General features: G+C 36.3%; 1 protein-coding gene across 2 annotated transcripts in view; it reads left to right on the top strand.

The window, feature by feature from the left end:
• The window catches only part of PDE4D (phosphodiesterase 4D), a 1282340-nt gene that overhangs the window by 631902 nt on the left and 636643 nt on the right, over positions 1-13795 (top strand). The window lies entirely within an intron of this gene.

Raw genomic sequence — 13795 nt, 5'->3', positions numbered from 1 at the left:
AAAAAACCTGGCTCTCATTATTCACAATATATTGCATGTTTGCTTCATCCTAGAATGTAGTTTCACAAAATAGTTTGAGAATTGCTAACCCATGCCTCTGTGGAAAAAAAAGGAGAACGTGGGGAAAAAAAAAAGTTTGTAAGCCTTTAAATTAGGTTTTTAACATTCTTTTGGTCTCGTATACCTAATCCTGTATTCAAAAGTCACCTGGTTGGTTCCCCCTTCACCCGCATTCTCATCCCCCTTCAATGCAGTTGCGTTATTCATTCGAAATATGATTCAGTTGGTTTGTTTCAGTTTATAAGTTTGTTTCCACCTAGGGCTGAATCCTACAATATGGGGATTGACATTTTCTATTTCTATATTTTAAATATGGTGCTAGTAATCCCATTTCCACAATAATGAGAATTGCTTCACCCCATTAAATACCCAGCTGAAGTAGGTACTATTTTTTTCCTGGAGTATATAGCTACGATTTAAGGCAGAGTATCTGCTGAACTTTGTCTTGGACTAAACTTCAGGATCATCTGGAAGGATAGTGCAGGAGTGTTTTCAAACATGTTTCTGAGTGAATTACAAATATATTTCTGGGTTTTGATAGCTGGTTATTTGTACCTCATCTTATTTTGATTAGTGTAGATGATTAAGATTAGGAAACAAAAGCAATCTTATTTATTTATGTATTTTTCATGCTTTTTTTTAAAAAAAAGGATTTAAAGGTATTCTAATTTAAAAAATGTACAAATGGACTAGGTAAAGCTTAGTCAGAAACACAAATGTAAAAGTATATTTCGTGTTTAGAGTTAAATTTAGATCTGAGTTTCCTCAAAGACATAGTAAATAGGGAAATCTGATAATATTAATATCTTTAGCAGTAAAACTTTCATCCTGTAATTAATGCTAAGATTTTTCATTCGTATCTTTGTACAAAGCAGAGCAACAATGTCTTTAACTACGGTTTTATGTGAGTTACCTAAAAGCACATTATTCATTGTGGGTAAATATAAGTATTCTTATACTTGGTACAAGTCTAGTTATTGAACCATTATCCTATGTAGGATTTTTGTAAGAGCTTAAGTCATTACAGGTCTGATGACTTGATATTTGGAAACAACTTAGTATACATATCAGAATGGCTTTTCAGCCTTGCCATTGGATTACCTTTGTCATATATCACTTGGTTCAACTTAACTTGACAGGAACTTGATTAGAGAAGCTAGATGGTGTCCAATTGACATTTAGCCCTTTGTTTGGAGTGTGAATAATCTGAGATTTCTATTGGAGTAAGTTCTAGAGGGTTTATGTTACAGGATTATAGTTAGCAAAATCACCAAGAAATGTTTATGGATGCAAGATAACCACAAATATATCTGTTACCTATTTAGAGCACTTGCATTGGAATTTCTTAGTGTTTCTTATGTAGTCAAAAGCAATAAAATAAACTACAAAGTATTATGTTTTATTTTTTTCCTTTTTACAATGGAAAAGTAATTACTGTATCAAGATAATCGGTTATGTTTCAATCAGTATGGAAAACACCCTTCCTTTAAGCCATTGTTCCTATGACCCTTAAATTCTCCGGTCTAGAAAATGTTTCCAGGCTCAGCAACTTTGGAATTAAAATTTATTGCCCTTTCCCTATCCTATAGCTGTAGAAATAGGAACTGTATCATTACAAGAGAGACTGGCCATGTAATACATATTATGGGTTAAAAATAATTCTTAAATTCTTCTACTATTGTTGTCTTTTGCCAAAAGAGAGAAAAGAAATTGAGGGAATAAGCTTGTCTCTGAGTCTTTGTTGAGATTAATTTGAAATTTTACTGGAAACATTGCAAACAGTGATACCTAGTGTGTTACATAAAGATGCTCATTAATGAGTTATTGATAATAGTCAAATGTTTGAGGTGAATATATACCAACAGCAGACTATTTAAAATTATGATGCTCCCATATATTTACAACAAAATGATAGAGATATTAACATTAAAATTTGTCACAAAACTCTACATACTGCAGTTGGTTACACATTTTTAAATACTTATACTAAAATATGAAACCAGTTCTATCTGATAGAATTATAGATATTGTTTCCTTGTGTTTATAGTTAGACCTTAAATAAATTTTGAAATAATGTTATTACTTTTACAATGAAAAGTTATGACAATATTACAATAAAAATAATCTAGCAAGAATTTTCTTTAACATCACACATTTCTTGAAAGCAAGCCAAGAATACTTTTTTTTATTCTTTGATGATGAGTTTAAGGTATACGAACAAGTCTTGGGGGACTAACCCTTCATCTTACTGCCTTAGAAATTTATGCATGCACCTCAGTTTTAAGCAATGAGGAGATCATTCATCATTTATTGAGCACTTATTATATGCTTAATAGGACTTGAGAATACAAAGATAAGTGAGGGTTTTGGCCCCCGGGAACTAAATGTTTAGTGGAGAGATGATCATAAACATACACAAATCCATGTTAGGCTGTGCCAGAGTGTGAACAATGTGGTTGGTGACAAATGACTCTTCTTGAAGACTCACACCCAGGAGGGGCTAGAGGGGACAAATGGCTGGAGAGTGGGGTGACCTGGATTCCTGGATTGTTGGGTTAGCTCAGGGCTAATTCAGAAAACCTTCCGCTTCAAGTTTTTCTATTAAACACCATTACAGTAACAGTGTCCATTCTGCTATTATTAAGTTAGTCTCGGTCAATAACAGCCTTAGAGTAATGTAGATCTGCCATTCCAAGCATCAATTCTGTCTATGTATATGTAAAAGCAATTTGACTGAACTTTTATAATCTATAATTCTGAGAAATCCACAACTCCCATTGTTCTTTTTCAGAAGAACAATAGAAGAAAATTATTGCCAGTGTAACTTGATTTTCTGTGCATCTCCATTGCTCATCTGTCCCAGATGGTTCAGGCTGATTGCTGTCTCTCTCTTTTAATGTGATGAGTCAATAAGATGATTACTTCAAAAAACCTTAAGCTTCTACTTAGAAAAGGCTAGATAAATGCTAAGTAGTGTGTTATTTAGGTGGACCAAGAGAGGCCAGATCACTAGAATACAGATAGCATGTAAGTTAAATCACTGGTGTAAGACTGCTAAACAGTGAAGAAACATTTTAATATATTTCATCCAGAATATGCCTTTCTGCACATATGCGATAGCAAATAATGTCGATTCTGTTACTTTGTGGGCATCTATACATAGAGCTACTGATTTTAAAAATTATGTACTTTAAACAGTTTTTTCTTTCAATTGACAAGATTGGGGAATTCGGAGTTATAGCTATTCTTTTCTTTCATTTTTTTTCCTTTTTAAAGCCATCCACATTTTCTTTCCTGCTGCTTTCTCACACAATATAGTATATAGATACTTAAGTATATGTATTTCATATCAATACATACTTTGTATAATGTCTTTATGAAACACAGAATAGTTTGAGACTTAAAATAGATAAAATGATTCTTTACACTCTAAAAAATTATAAAGTCCTTCAGCTTTTAGTAGCTCTCAGCTGCCTTATTTATCACAAATTTAACACTGCATCTAGGTTTAATCTGTGTTGTAAAACACAAGTAGATCATTTCCAAACCTGTGCTTGTCACAGAGAAGGCCTTTTATAAATATCGGTTGACTCAATGAAGTTATAAATAAATAAACGTTTTTAGTCCTTTGAAATATATGAGATGTGTCTAAAAATATCTGTTACTCAAAGTCAATGCTAAACATAAAATGAATTCCTAAGAAGGCTCTTCCAGGCATACAACCATATGGATTAATGTTTCAAAACTAGTCATTAAAAACCTCTTTCAACTGATTTTATTTTCCTATTTCAAAAGATAAATGCAGTTTTTAGTGTCTTTGCTTAGAGTTCCTGTTTTCTGTTTCACAAAAAGTGTGTACTTGTGTTATTGAATATACAACTTGATCCCTCATCTCAGTTAGCAAGCAAGTCCTCTCTAAATTTAAAATCATTATAGATCACACTGTGATCTCTTAATATTAATTTTGTCACAAGCATGTTTCTTAACAGACACTTCAAAATTACTTTGTAAACTATTGCTCTCTTGAAAGTTCCATGTGTGCCCAAATGAGAACTTTGGGTCACCAAGATTAGCAGAGAGCATCTCCATGAGAAAACTTAGCCTCAGAGAGGTGCAGTAACTGCTCAGACTACAACGTAGAAGAGTCACACTTGCATCCAGGTCAGAAGGCTCTGAAGCCCTTTTAGTTTCCTTTACAAACACTGCTTGATTTGTTCCCCAAAATATCGTGAGAGTTTGTATGTCCATTGTCATTTCATATCCTTCAAACGGCTATAGGTCGGGAGGCTGTAGCCCACAGACACATTTAATTATCTTAGGGACAAACAACTGTGACTTTATGATGGAGAGTTGTATGGCTAAGCTGTAGGTATCTATGGACGTGTTGGTTTAAGAAAAACAAACAAAAAAGCATTCCTTTTCACCTTGTGACAGTCTTTGCACTTTGAGAGTAGTAGTGTCATGGGAGGTTTACTGTAGGTTATGGAACAATTACTGACTTGAATCCCAATTCAGCAACTAGAGAAATCCAAATCTACTTTTTTTTTGAATTTTACTCTATAGAGAAATTAAATGTTTTGAAATATTTATTTGGTAAAGGGCATATCTGAATAGTCTCATTGAAATTCATTATACCCCATAGGGAAAACCTAGTTACAGTTAGTCGGGGTACAAGCGTAGATACTATATAGTTGATGATGACACATGTATGCCATGATTTGCCTAAAACTGACTGGACAGTAAGAGTTGATTAAGGAAGTTTCCTGTGGAGATGAAACGATATATCAGGCATGTTCCTCGTCTCTGTGGAACTTTCCAGAGGGAAAAGACTGGGCCAAATCTGCCAGGACAGTATGAGCATCCTGGCAGGACAGCATGAGGCAAGTGTACCTCACAGTGTTCGTATCTTCATAACACCACGGTTAAACTAGAAGAGCAATCATGTGCTTTTTCCTGACAGTAAGGAACTCTTTTGGTTCCACGGTGAGTAATGTTTTATTCTTTAAGTAGTATGCCATTTATTTCATCTAACTTTTTCCTCTGTGTTTTAAAATATTCGACAATTTAGTAGCATCCCAACAGGGTGTCTCTTAAAGCCAATAAAATGAGGCATTTTTAAGTAAATATATTTTACAGTGCAATGTTTGAAATTATGCTTCAAAAGTTTCATTAACTTCTAACGAGCCAAAGACATGGTTCATTGATATTAAATGTTCCACATAAAGACATCTATTTTGGAAACTATATGACTGTAACAATGGTAGGTTGAAGTTAATATATGACCCTAAAAAATCAAGTAAGTGACCCTAAGAGACTGGGAATGCCATGTTCATATAGTTATAACTCACGTTTTTAAAATAATGACTATTCAGAATGGAATACATAGCAAATAGCCAGGTAAAGTTCCTGCCCAAGGAATTTCTATTATATTTGTCTTCTTTCAGTTCTACTCTGTAGTCCAATTCCTCATTGTTAATACCGAGTTCAGAAAGAACGCGCAGATGTGATTTCTTATCTGATCGCTAGATGGCATCCTGCTCCCCCATAGAACACAGCTGCTCGGGAATTTCCAAGTGCAGTTCACATAGACGCCTAGAAGATGATGAGGCAGTTGATCTTCCCATACGGTTTTGATTTATTAAAGTCATCAAAGCAACAGATAAGCACGTGTTCCTTTGCAGTCAAAAGGAGGGTAATGATTGGGTTTGTAAACAGTATCAAGGAAACAGTCATTGCTTAGGAAAAACGTGAAGTATGCCTTTAGGAGGTAATTCAGAAGGAGGTCTGTTTTACTTTCCAAAAACTCATCAGAAACAAGGAAACATCTTGTTCTTGCTTGGGAAACTAGTTCCTAGTCAGTGAGCTATGTACTAAAGAATAGAAATACTGGCGAATGTTGTAAAGTGTACACAGTCATTTTCTGCAAACCAACTGAAAGATAAATTGCATTCTGCGCAGTCATAGGCAAACAGTCATGGGCTATTTACTGTCCTACCCAAAAAGGCCATGCCAGATCCCTCAGAGCACAGGGATGTATCTAAAGTGTCCATTTAACCTTCGTGAGCAAAGATGTACACTTGTTAAAATGGAGCAGAAGACTTCTCTGTAGGAAGTACTATTCATGTCTGTAAAATTGTAGACTTTTAGAAAATTGAGTTAAAAGGATTCAGAGGAAGTCGTCTCAATGCCCTTATTTTAGAGAAAATATGGAAGTTGCCATTTCATGTACTTAAGATATTAATGGACTAAATCACAATACATTTGTGACACATTTTCACATTATAATTTCCAAACTATTTGTCAATAAATATATAGGCTCAATGGTATAATTTGGGAAGGTGAGATATTGCTAGCTCAGAATATTAAAAATCCTTTCTCTTCTCTTCTGGCACATGAAAAAATAACTATTCCATAGAACTTTAGAGACAAAAAATCTGCACCAATAAAATTTAAAATAGATTATGCAGAAAGAATTACTGATTACATGCAGTGTTTTTCAGGGTGGTGATTTTAGTATGGTGTTGGTATTTTAAGGATATATGCAAAAAAACAATTATGTATTTGGCTACATTATTGTAATATAGCTAACTACTGAGAAATTGGAAGGGGGTGATAGTAGGTTATTATCAAATTTCAGAACTGGGTTTTCCTGCTTTGGTTCATTGACTGCACTGAATCTTTGTGTTGTGGGTGGTGTGAACGTTTCCTTTTCATTCCTTCTTTTAGGAGTGGCTCTGGGGAATCATTAGGCAAATGCTTGTTGGTTTTCCATAATAATTATCTCTGAGCCTTAATGGTTTCTGGTTTTGGCCCCTCTTCACTTTCTCCAACTTTAGGCAGGAGTTCAGAATGGCTTCCAGTTGCGAAAATAATTCTCAATACAACTTACCATGTAGTCTCTGTCTGTGTGGTCTTGGCCAACTCTTCAGGCCTGGCCAGGCATGATGTTGTTGGCAGCAATGAGGCTCTGCCTCAGCTTGGGCTCCAGCTCTGCCTTTTTGCCTGAAGACTTTCAAGATTTAGGGAGAGTCCATGAATATGTGAAACATTTTCTCTCCAAAAATGAGCCATAGAGACATGGAACTCAGCCATCTTTTAAAGTTCCTGAGTTTAGTACTATACTTCAATGCAAGTTCTCTTAGAATTAAAATTTTTAATCACTTCGAAAGTATCTGGGGAAAAGGAATTCCAGCATTTGCTGAATATTCCATGGGTAGTGCTTTTGATGTGAAAGGTTTATTTAACAGGAAGATAATAAACCAATACTTGATTTCTCTTTACTGTTTGGAAAGATAACTAATTATCATGGTTGTTGTCTTTGTCAACCCCTATATACAGTTTTGTATTTTCATCGCCTACCATTCACCCCAAGCTTATTTTATAGTTGGAAAAGAATTGTGCTAGCCAAACAGGAGTTATCTTTCCATGAGGTAGAGGAGTTATTGCTCTTTCATGTGGTGATCTGTTTACCTGATGTCTATTTGGATCTTTGATAATTTCTTCCTTTGATCCCCCAAGTCAAAGGAAGGTGGTCAAGGCCATGATGTTAGCTTTAACCAGGGTGGGAACCTGACCTCAATTTATACATTGCCTCTTAGATAATTCGAGGAGGTAATTATCAACCAGGACAGGATCACTGACCGTATTTAACTCTGCTGCCGTTGCCAGGCTAAATAGCCAGAGCTTATACTTCATTTCTGCTCTATCTTCAGAAACACTCTGTACATGGAAACATGTGTTGAAAGTGTGTGGGTATTTGTTGGGTGTATGTACTATAAAATTCTCCTTGGAATAGTAACTAAAAGAGCTATGCTGATCATTGCAGTGATTAAATCAAACAAAAATATTAACATTAATACCTGACATAGAAGGGTTTTTTCCCCCATTTTCTTTATTATCTCTCTTCACAATTCCAGAATTATTATATATATGTTCACCACAAACATTGAAATAATGGAATCCTGTAATAATAATAACAAAAACAATAATAATAATAATAGCTGACATGAGGTATTTATGTGTCAGGTACTCTCTAAGCATTTTATAAACATTAACCCAATTTTCCACAAAAACTCAAATTAGAGGCATGATTGTTATTCCCAATTTTTAAATGAGAAAATGGAGAAGCAGGTGGTCTGATCTGTGTTCTCTACCATAATGCTATGCTATTTTTCATCAGCCTGCCACTGCCTTTTCTGCATTTGTTGATGGGAGTTCAGGGCTATAGAATTGACAAAGTAGAGCACAAATTAATTTTGCATAAGGTGAAAGTGAAGCTCAAGGAACATTTAGGGAATGGACAATGTGCAGTGTTGTGGATCTAACTTTAAAATCAAGGGATTGAACTAGATGATCCCCAAAATTCTGGGTTTTAAACGGTGGCACTGACTGGTAAAATACAAACTTAAAATTATTTAATGTTTTCGCATTATGAACTAAAAGAGGATGAAAATGCATAAAAAGTTCTGAGACTGTGGGAGGGATCTGTAAGCTTGCAAAAAAATTTTAAAAAAAGAAAAACAGAAAAATTCTTATGGTCCATATTATGATATCAAAATATGGAATGAAAACTCTGGTTTTAGAAATCTCCCATGAAGTATTTTAAGTGTTGAAAAGCAATGTCCTAGACCAGGGCTCTCAGCAAGCCCATGGCATCCTATAGTGCCTAGCATGTCACAGCAACGGTCCAGAAATAGTTGAAATTTAACCGTTTTGTGGAGTACATTAGTGTGAAACCAGCTTTTTGACGGATAGGTGGGTGACTTCAGCATGAGTCAAAGAGCAATTCAGCAATCAACATTTATATAAATATTTATTTTAAGTTATGCATTTATATGGGGTATTTAAATAATTATTTACATTCAAATAAAGAGAATTATCTGTATGATCATAATATTACAACTCTGTCTTTCTTTTCTTTCATACCCTGTGTCCAGCAGTTTCTGATTCTATTATGTCTTCTGAATTAGCATCTATATTCCAAGAGTCAATGACCCTCAGTAGCCTGTTTTTAAGTAGCTGAATTAATTCTAAGAGAAATATCAGCATTGACCATAAAAGTGATAAACGTAAGTCGAATCCCAGAAGGATGCCTTACAAGCATATATAGCATTAAAGAGGTTGTTGATGACACGTTCCATTATACAGAGCCTGTTAACCTTTACTCTTGCTTTACATATTCATCGTATTTAAAAGTTTCATAATTTCAAGTATTTGCTCAATATCAGTTTAAAGATGCCAAAGAGGGGGCTTCCCTGGTGGCGCAGTGGTTGAGAATCTGCCTGCCAATGCAGGGGACACGGGTTCAAGCCCTGGTCCAGGAAGATCCCACATGCCACGGATCAACTAAGCCCATATGCCACAACTACTGAGCCTGCGCTCTAGAACCCGCGAGCCACAACTACTGAAGGCCGCGTGCCTAGAGCCCATGCTCCACAACAAGAGAAGCCACCGCAATGAGAAGCCCGCGCACCACAATGAAGAGTAGCCCCCCCTCGCCGCAACTAGAGAAAAGCCCGCACGCTGCAACAAAGACCCAACGCAGCCAAAAATAAATAAATAAATAAATTTATTTTTAAAAATGCCAAAGAGACTTAAACTGTTGTAGTCATCATATGTAGTCTAAGGATACACTTATTCTCAACCCTTTAAGGTTTGATGATGGGTAGGATTTCTACAGAAGTTGGGAGAGCACAGTTATAGACAGAGGAAAGAACACTGGACAAAGGCACAGAAACAGGAAGCATGGTGCAATTTGGGGAGAGAGCCAGTGGGCCAGTGAGCTCAAGTACAGGATGAAAAGAATTAGCAGGCAGATGCTGATGGAATGCCATAGGAAGATCCATCTGGAGTGGTTTCAGGGGAGCATAGACTGGGTGTGTGGTCTAAGAAACATTGACTGGTGGATTAGACTTGGTAAGAGGTAATGTGGCCTTAAGTTGGTGACAATGAAAAGACTCAGGGACAGATAGTACAGGTATTTCAAAGATATTACACAAATCAATATGGTCGTTGAGAAAGAGTGAGACACCCAAGGTGATTCTCGGGCTCAGGCCTGAATAACTGAGAGAGTGATGAGGCAGGAGCAGAAATAGGGAAATCAGGAGAAGATCCTGAATTGGGAGAAGATGTTGGGAGAGATTTGTTGAGTTTGAGTGTTAGCAGGCGTTTCAGGTAGTTATGCCTAACTTGGAAGTGAAGTCAGGGTGGAGGTAGGAACTTGGAAAGTGTTTATATAATTGGGCTATTCAAAGCCAGTGAAGTGGTTGAGAGAAACTTTAGAAAGCAAAGAGAAGAGGGCTTATGGTTAATCTTCAAAAAGGGAGTGGGAAGTAGATGCAAAGCTTGTGAAGAGAGATGCACCTGAGTAGATAAAGCAGCAGGAGGAGAACCAGAGTAGTTCGATGTCCTGGAAACTCTCTCAGAATTTCATAAAGGGGGATAAGCAATAGTTATCCAATCTTTAAAATCAACCTGAATGATAAATTGTGGCACTGTTATGAATCTCATGAGAGAAGAGGGATGATTTTAGAGACTCCCATCTTCCCTAACACTTATCTTTTAATTAAACACAGATGGGGACTTGACTGCAAATCACATTTAGTACTGTATATAATCTAAACTTAGCGACACCAGTGGTTGCCCCTTCACAACCTATTTCGTCTCTTATGTTGCCAAAGATACTAATTCTTCAGATGCCACTCTTCTCAGGGAAGGCAGTCTTATCCCCAGGTCAGGGTACATTGGGTAGTCTACATTAATCAGGATGATCTCTTGTTCCCTAAAAGTGATTGTCTTAGTAATGGGCAGGTGACACAGTTCTGGAGCATGAGGTGTGAAGTAAGTTTGCTGGAGGGCTTCTTAGCTATAGATGCTTAGGGGAAGCATTTATTCTGTGCCTTGCCATGTCCGCAGGTGATCTTAGTGCTATGGTAGCCATCATATGGTGGCCACTAGAGGAATCCTGGCACTTGCAGGGTGTGGAGCAGAAAGATGGAAAGGATGTGTTTCCCAGGATATTACTGTCATGCACGTAACCAAACCGGCAGTCACCTGTCTGAATTTTCTGGCAGCTGAAATTTGATATTTCCTCATTTTTAAAGCCAGCGGAGTCATAGTTTTCTATTACCTGAAGTCAAAAGCATGCCAACCGATATAAAATATAAAGTTTTCATTTTAACTTTATTGTCATCATCGCGGAATTGCCAAAGCCTCCATATAAAGAAGCCCCCAGAGGACAGCTTGATGAAAGAAATATTTTCTTCTGAACCATAATAAAAATTTCTGGCAGGGAAGCTGAGCAAACCTAGTGAAGTTTCTCAGGCTAACTGGAAATGTGTGTGTTTTGCTAAACAGGCAGCAGTTGGTAAATCTAATTTTTGAATTGGACCGCAAGTTGTATTGGAATGTAATATTCACTCACATTGTGCATTTCACGAAATTACCCTGTTTTTGTTTTTTATTTTGGCATTTTCTAAGTTCTAGTCTGACCCAAACACATTATTCATTGTACAGTACCTAGGTCCTGCCTCACACATGTTTAATACATACACTGAAACTGAGTGTCTGCCATCTGGAAGAGGGTACTGCAGTCCGTCTTGCAGAAAAGAGCTCGAGTATTAACAAAACAACACAGATTTCACTCTGACACCAATAGCATCTGTCATACCCCTAACACAGTCTAATTATAAGCCAACACTTTCATTCTTCTTGGAATCCAAAAATCAGGAGGGTTGAGGGGGCGAATTCTTAAGGGATCGTGAAATCTATCATTAGGAAGACTTTTTACAATTCAGTTGCTTACTCTTTTTAAAGATCTGCCATCCAGGAGTCTTTTTTGGTAACAGTAAGCCATGCTATGCATTCCTATGAATAAAATGTACAGTAACTGCATCCAAAAATCAGTGACTGAGCTGTTTGACTCCTCCTTGGATACTTTTTAAAAATCTGTTTAGGCAGAGACCCTTTATTGCTTGTTGAAAGATTCCAAAAGATTTGAGACTATGTTTAATAAATTGAAGTCACTATATAGGATTCCTAAAGGATTCCTATAGTTTTTTCTAAAATAATGTTTTTGGAGATTTTGTTGTTGTTACTATTATTTGGGGGGAAAGGCCCATTAAAGAATCCAGCAAATATTGGGAGAATTAGTCTTTTTGGCATTTATAGTAAATTAGGTCATTTCAGATAATCTGCACATTAAATTTTGCTACAATAATTGTGTGCTCTGTACATAGGCCATATGTAAGCTATCCAATCATAAGACTTTGCTAGAGGGCCTGAGGAGAAATTGTTTTGAATGTAATGTTGTTAGCGTCTTTTTCCTTAGTTGTATTAGATTTCTTTTTTGGATAGAAATTTTATGTTGGGAAAAGTAAGAGATTCAGTGACCTGAGGCAGAAAAAGTATATTCACAAGAGGGTAAGATAATTACTGCATCAACTTGGAATTCTGTTTAGAATGTCAGCACCAATAAGAGTCCTTGGAGCTTTGTGACTACTCCAGCAAGTGCACTAACATAAGAAGTCTCTCCATTAGCATCGATCACAAGGTCATGGTTACTTTGTTTGCCAGAATACCTGGAGGGAGCTCAAGGTACAAACTCACGTTTCTACCCTGGAACATTTACTTTCATCACCCTAGGAAGACTCTGGGCAGACCACCAGTCGATATTCCTTTGGTGACATTTCAACTTTATTTGTATGGTGTACGAGGTCCAATTTTAGGGGGACGTATAACTGTAGAGAGCAAGAGGTCATTATAATGAAAAGAAGTTACCTCATATTGGTGATGAGGTGTATGACTCCATGAACATGTGTTTTCTTAGGCATTAGTAATATCCTTTTTGGAGGTGCGATAGCATTCCAAAAATGTCTGTCCACAGGAAATTGGCAGTACCTAAAGATAATGATAATGAGGGGAATATGTTCATCTTAGTCTGATGTACAGAACTTTCTTTGCCATTTAAAAAATTCATTTCTCTGAAGTGTAAATAGGTTAGCTTTAATAAAGAGTAAAATGTTGTTACTGACATCTGAACTTTTATTGACTCTACAAATTTCTTGTCAAGATTTCGACTGTTCCTAAAATACATCAAAATGAAGAAAATGCCTTTAAAAATAGGCAAACCTTGGTTACTTTGGCCTTCAATTTTAAAACAAAGTATAAATCTTTATTTACAGATAGTATATATATATATTTTTGCATGTGTTTTCTGCCCTTAAATCTTGGTTTCTCAGAATTGGGTACCGAACCCTATACACCAAACTCCAATATAGAAAACAGATAAAACTGAACCATTATGGTTGAGTTAGGGCAGGGATGAATCTGGAGACTCACTATTTATCTTTCTCCTTGCATCTTTTCCCTCTCTACTACAGTTTCACTCAAACTTTTTACCGAAAGGTCTTTGTTTCTAATTCCCAAGTCTTGGCACCAATTTGATAGTTTTCTCCTTGAGTCTGAGCTCCATCAAACTGCATAACCTGTACCCCAGCCTCAATTTCCCTTGTCCCTCTCTCTCTTCACATTTCGTCAATCATTGCCATTTCATCACAGAAATGTGGATGCATCTCTCTTCTCTATTCCTTATGTCTTAATTCAGGCCCCCCTTTTTTCTTATTTGGACTGTTTTCCTAGGCCCCTCACTGATTTTCTGTTTCTGATTCATTTGTTAATAGTTTATAATTTTTCTGACATCATATGTCATAAGACAAGGAAAAAGAAAGATTGAGTA

This window comes from Tursiops truncatus, chromosome 3, assembly GCF_011762595.2.
Source record: "Tursiops truncatus isolate mTurTru1 chromosome 3, mTurTru1.mat.Y, whole genome shotgun sequence".
NCBI lineage: Eukaryota > Metazoa > Chordata > Mammalia > Artiodactyla > Delphinidae > Tursiops > Tursiops truncatus.
This window is presented reverse-complemented; position numbering and strand designations above follow the sequence as displayed.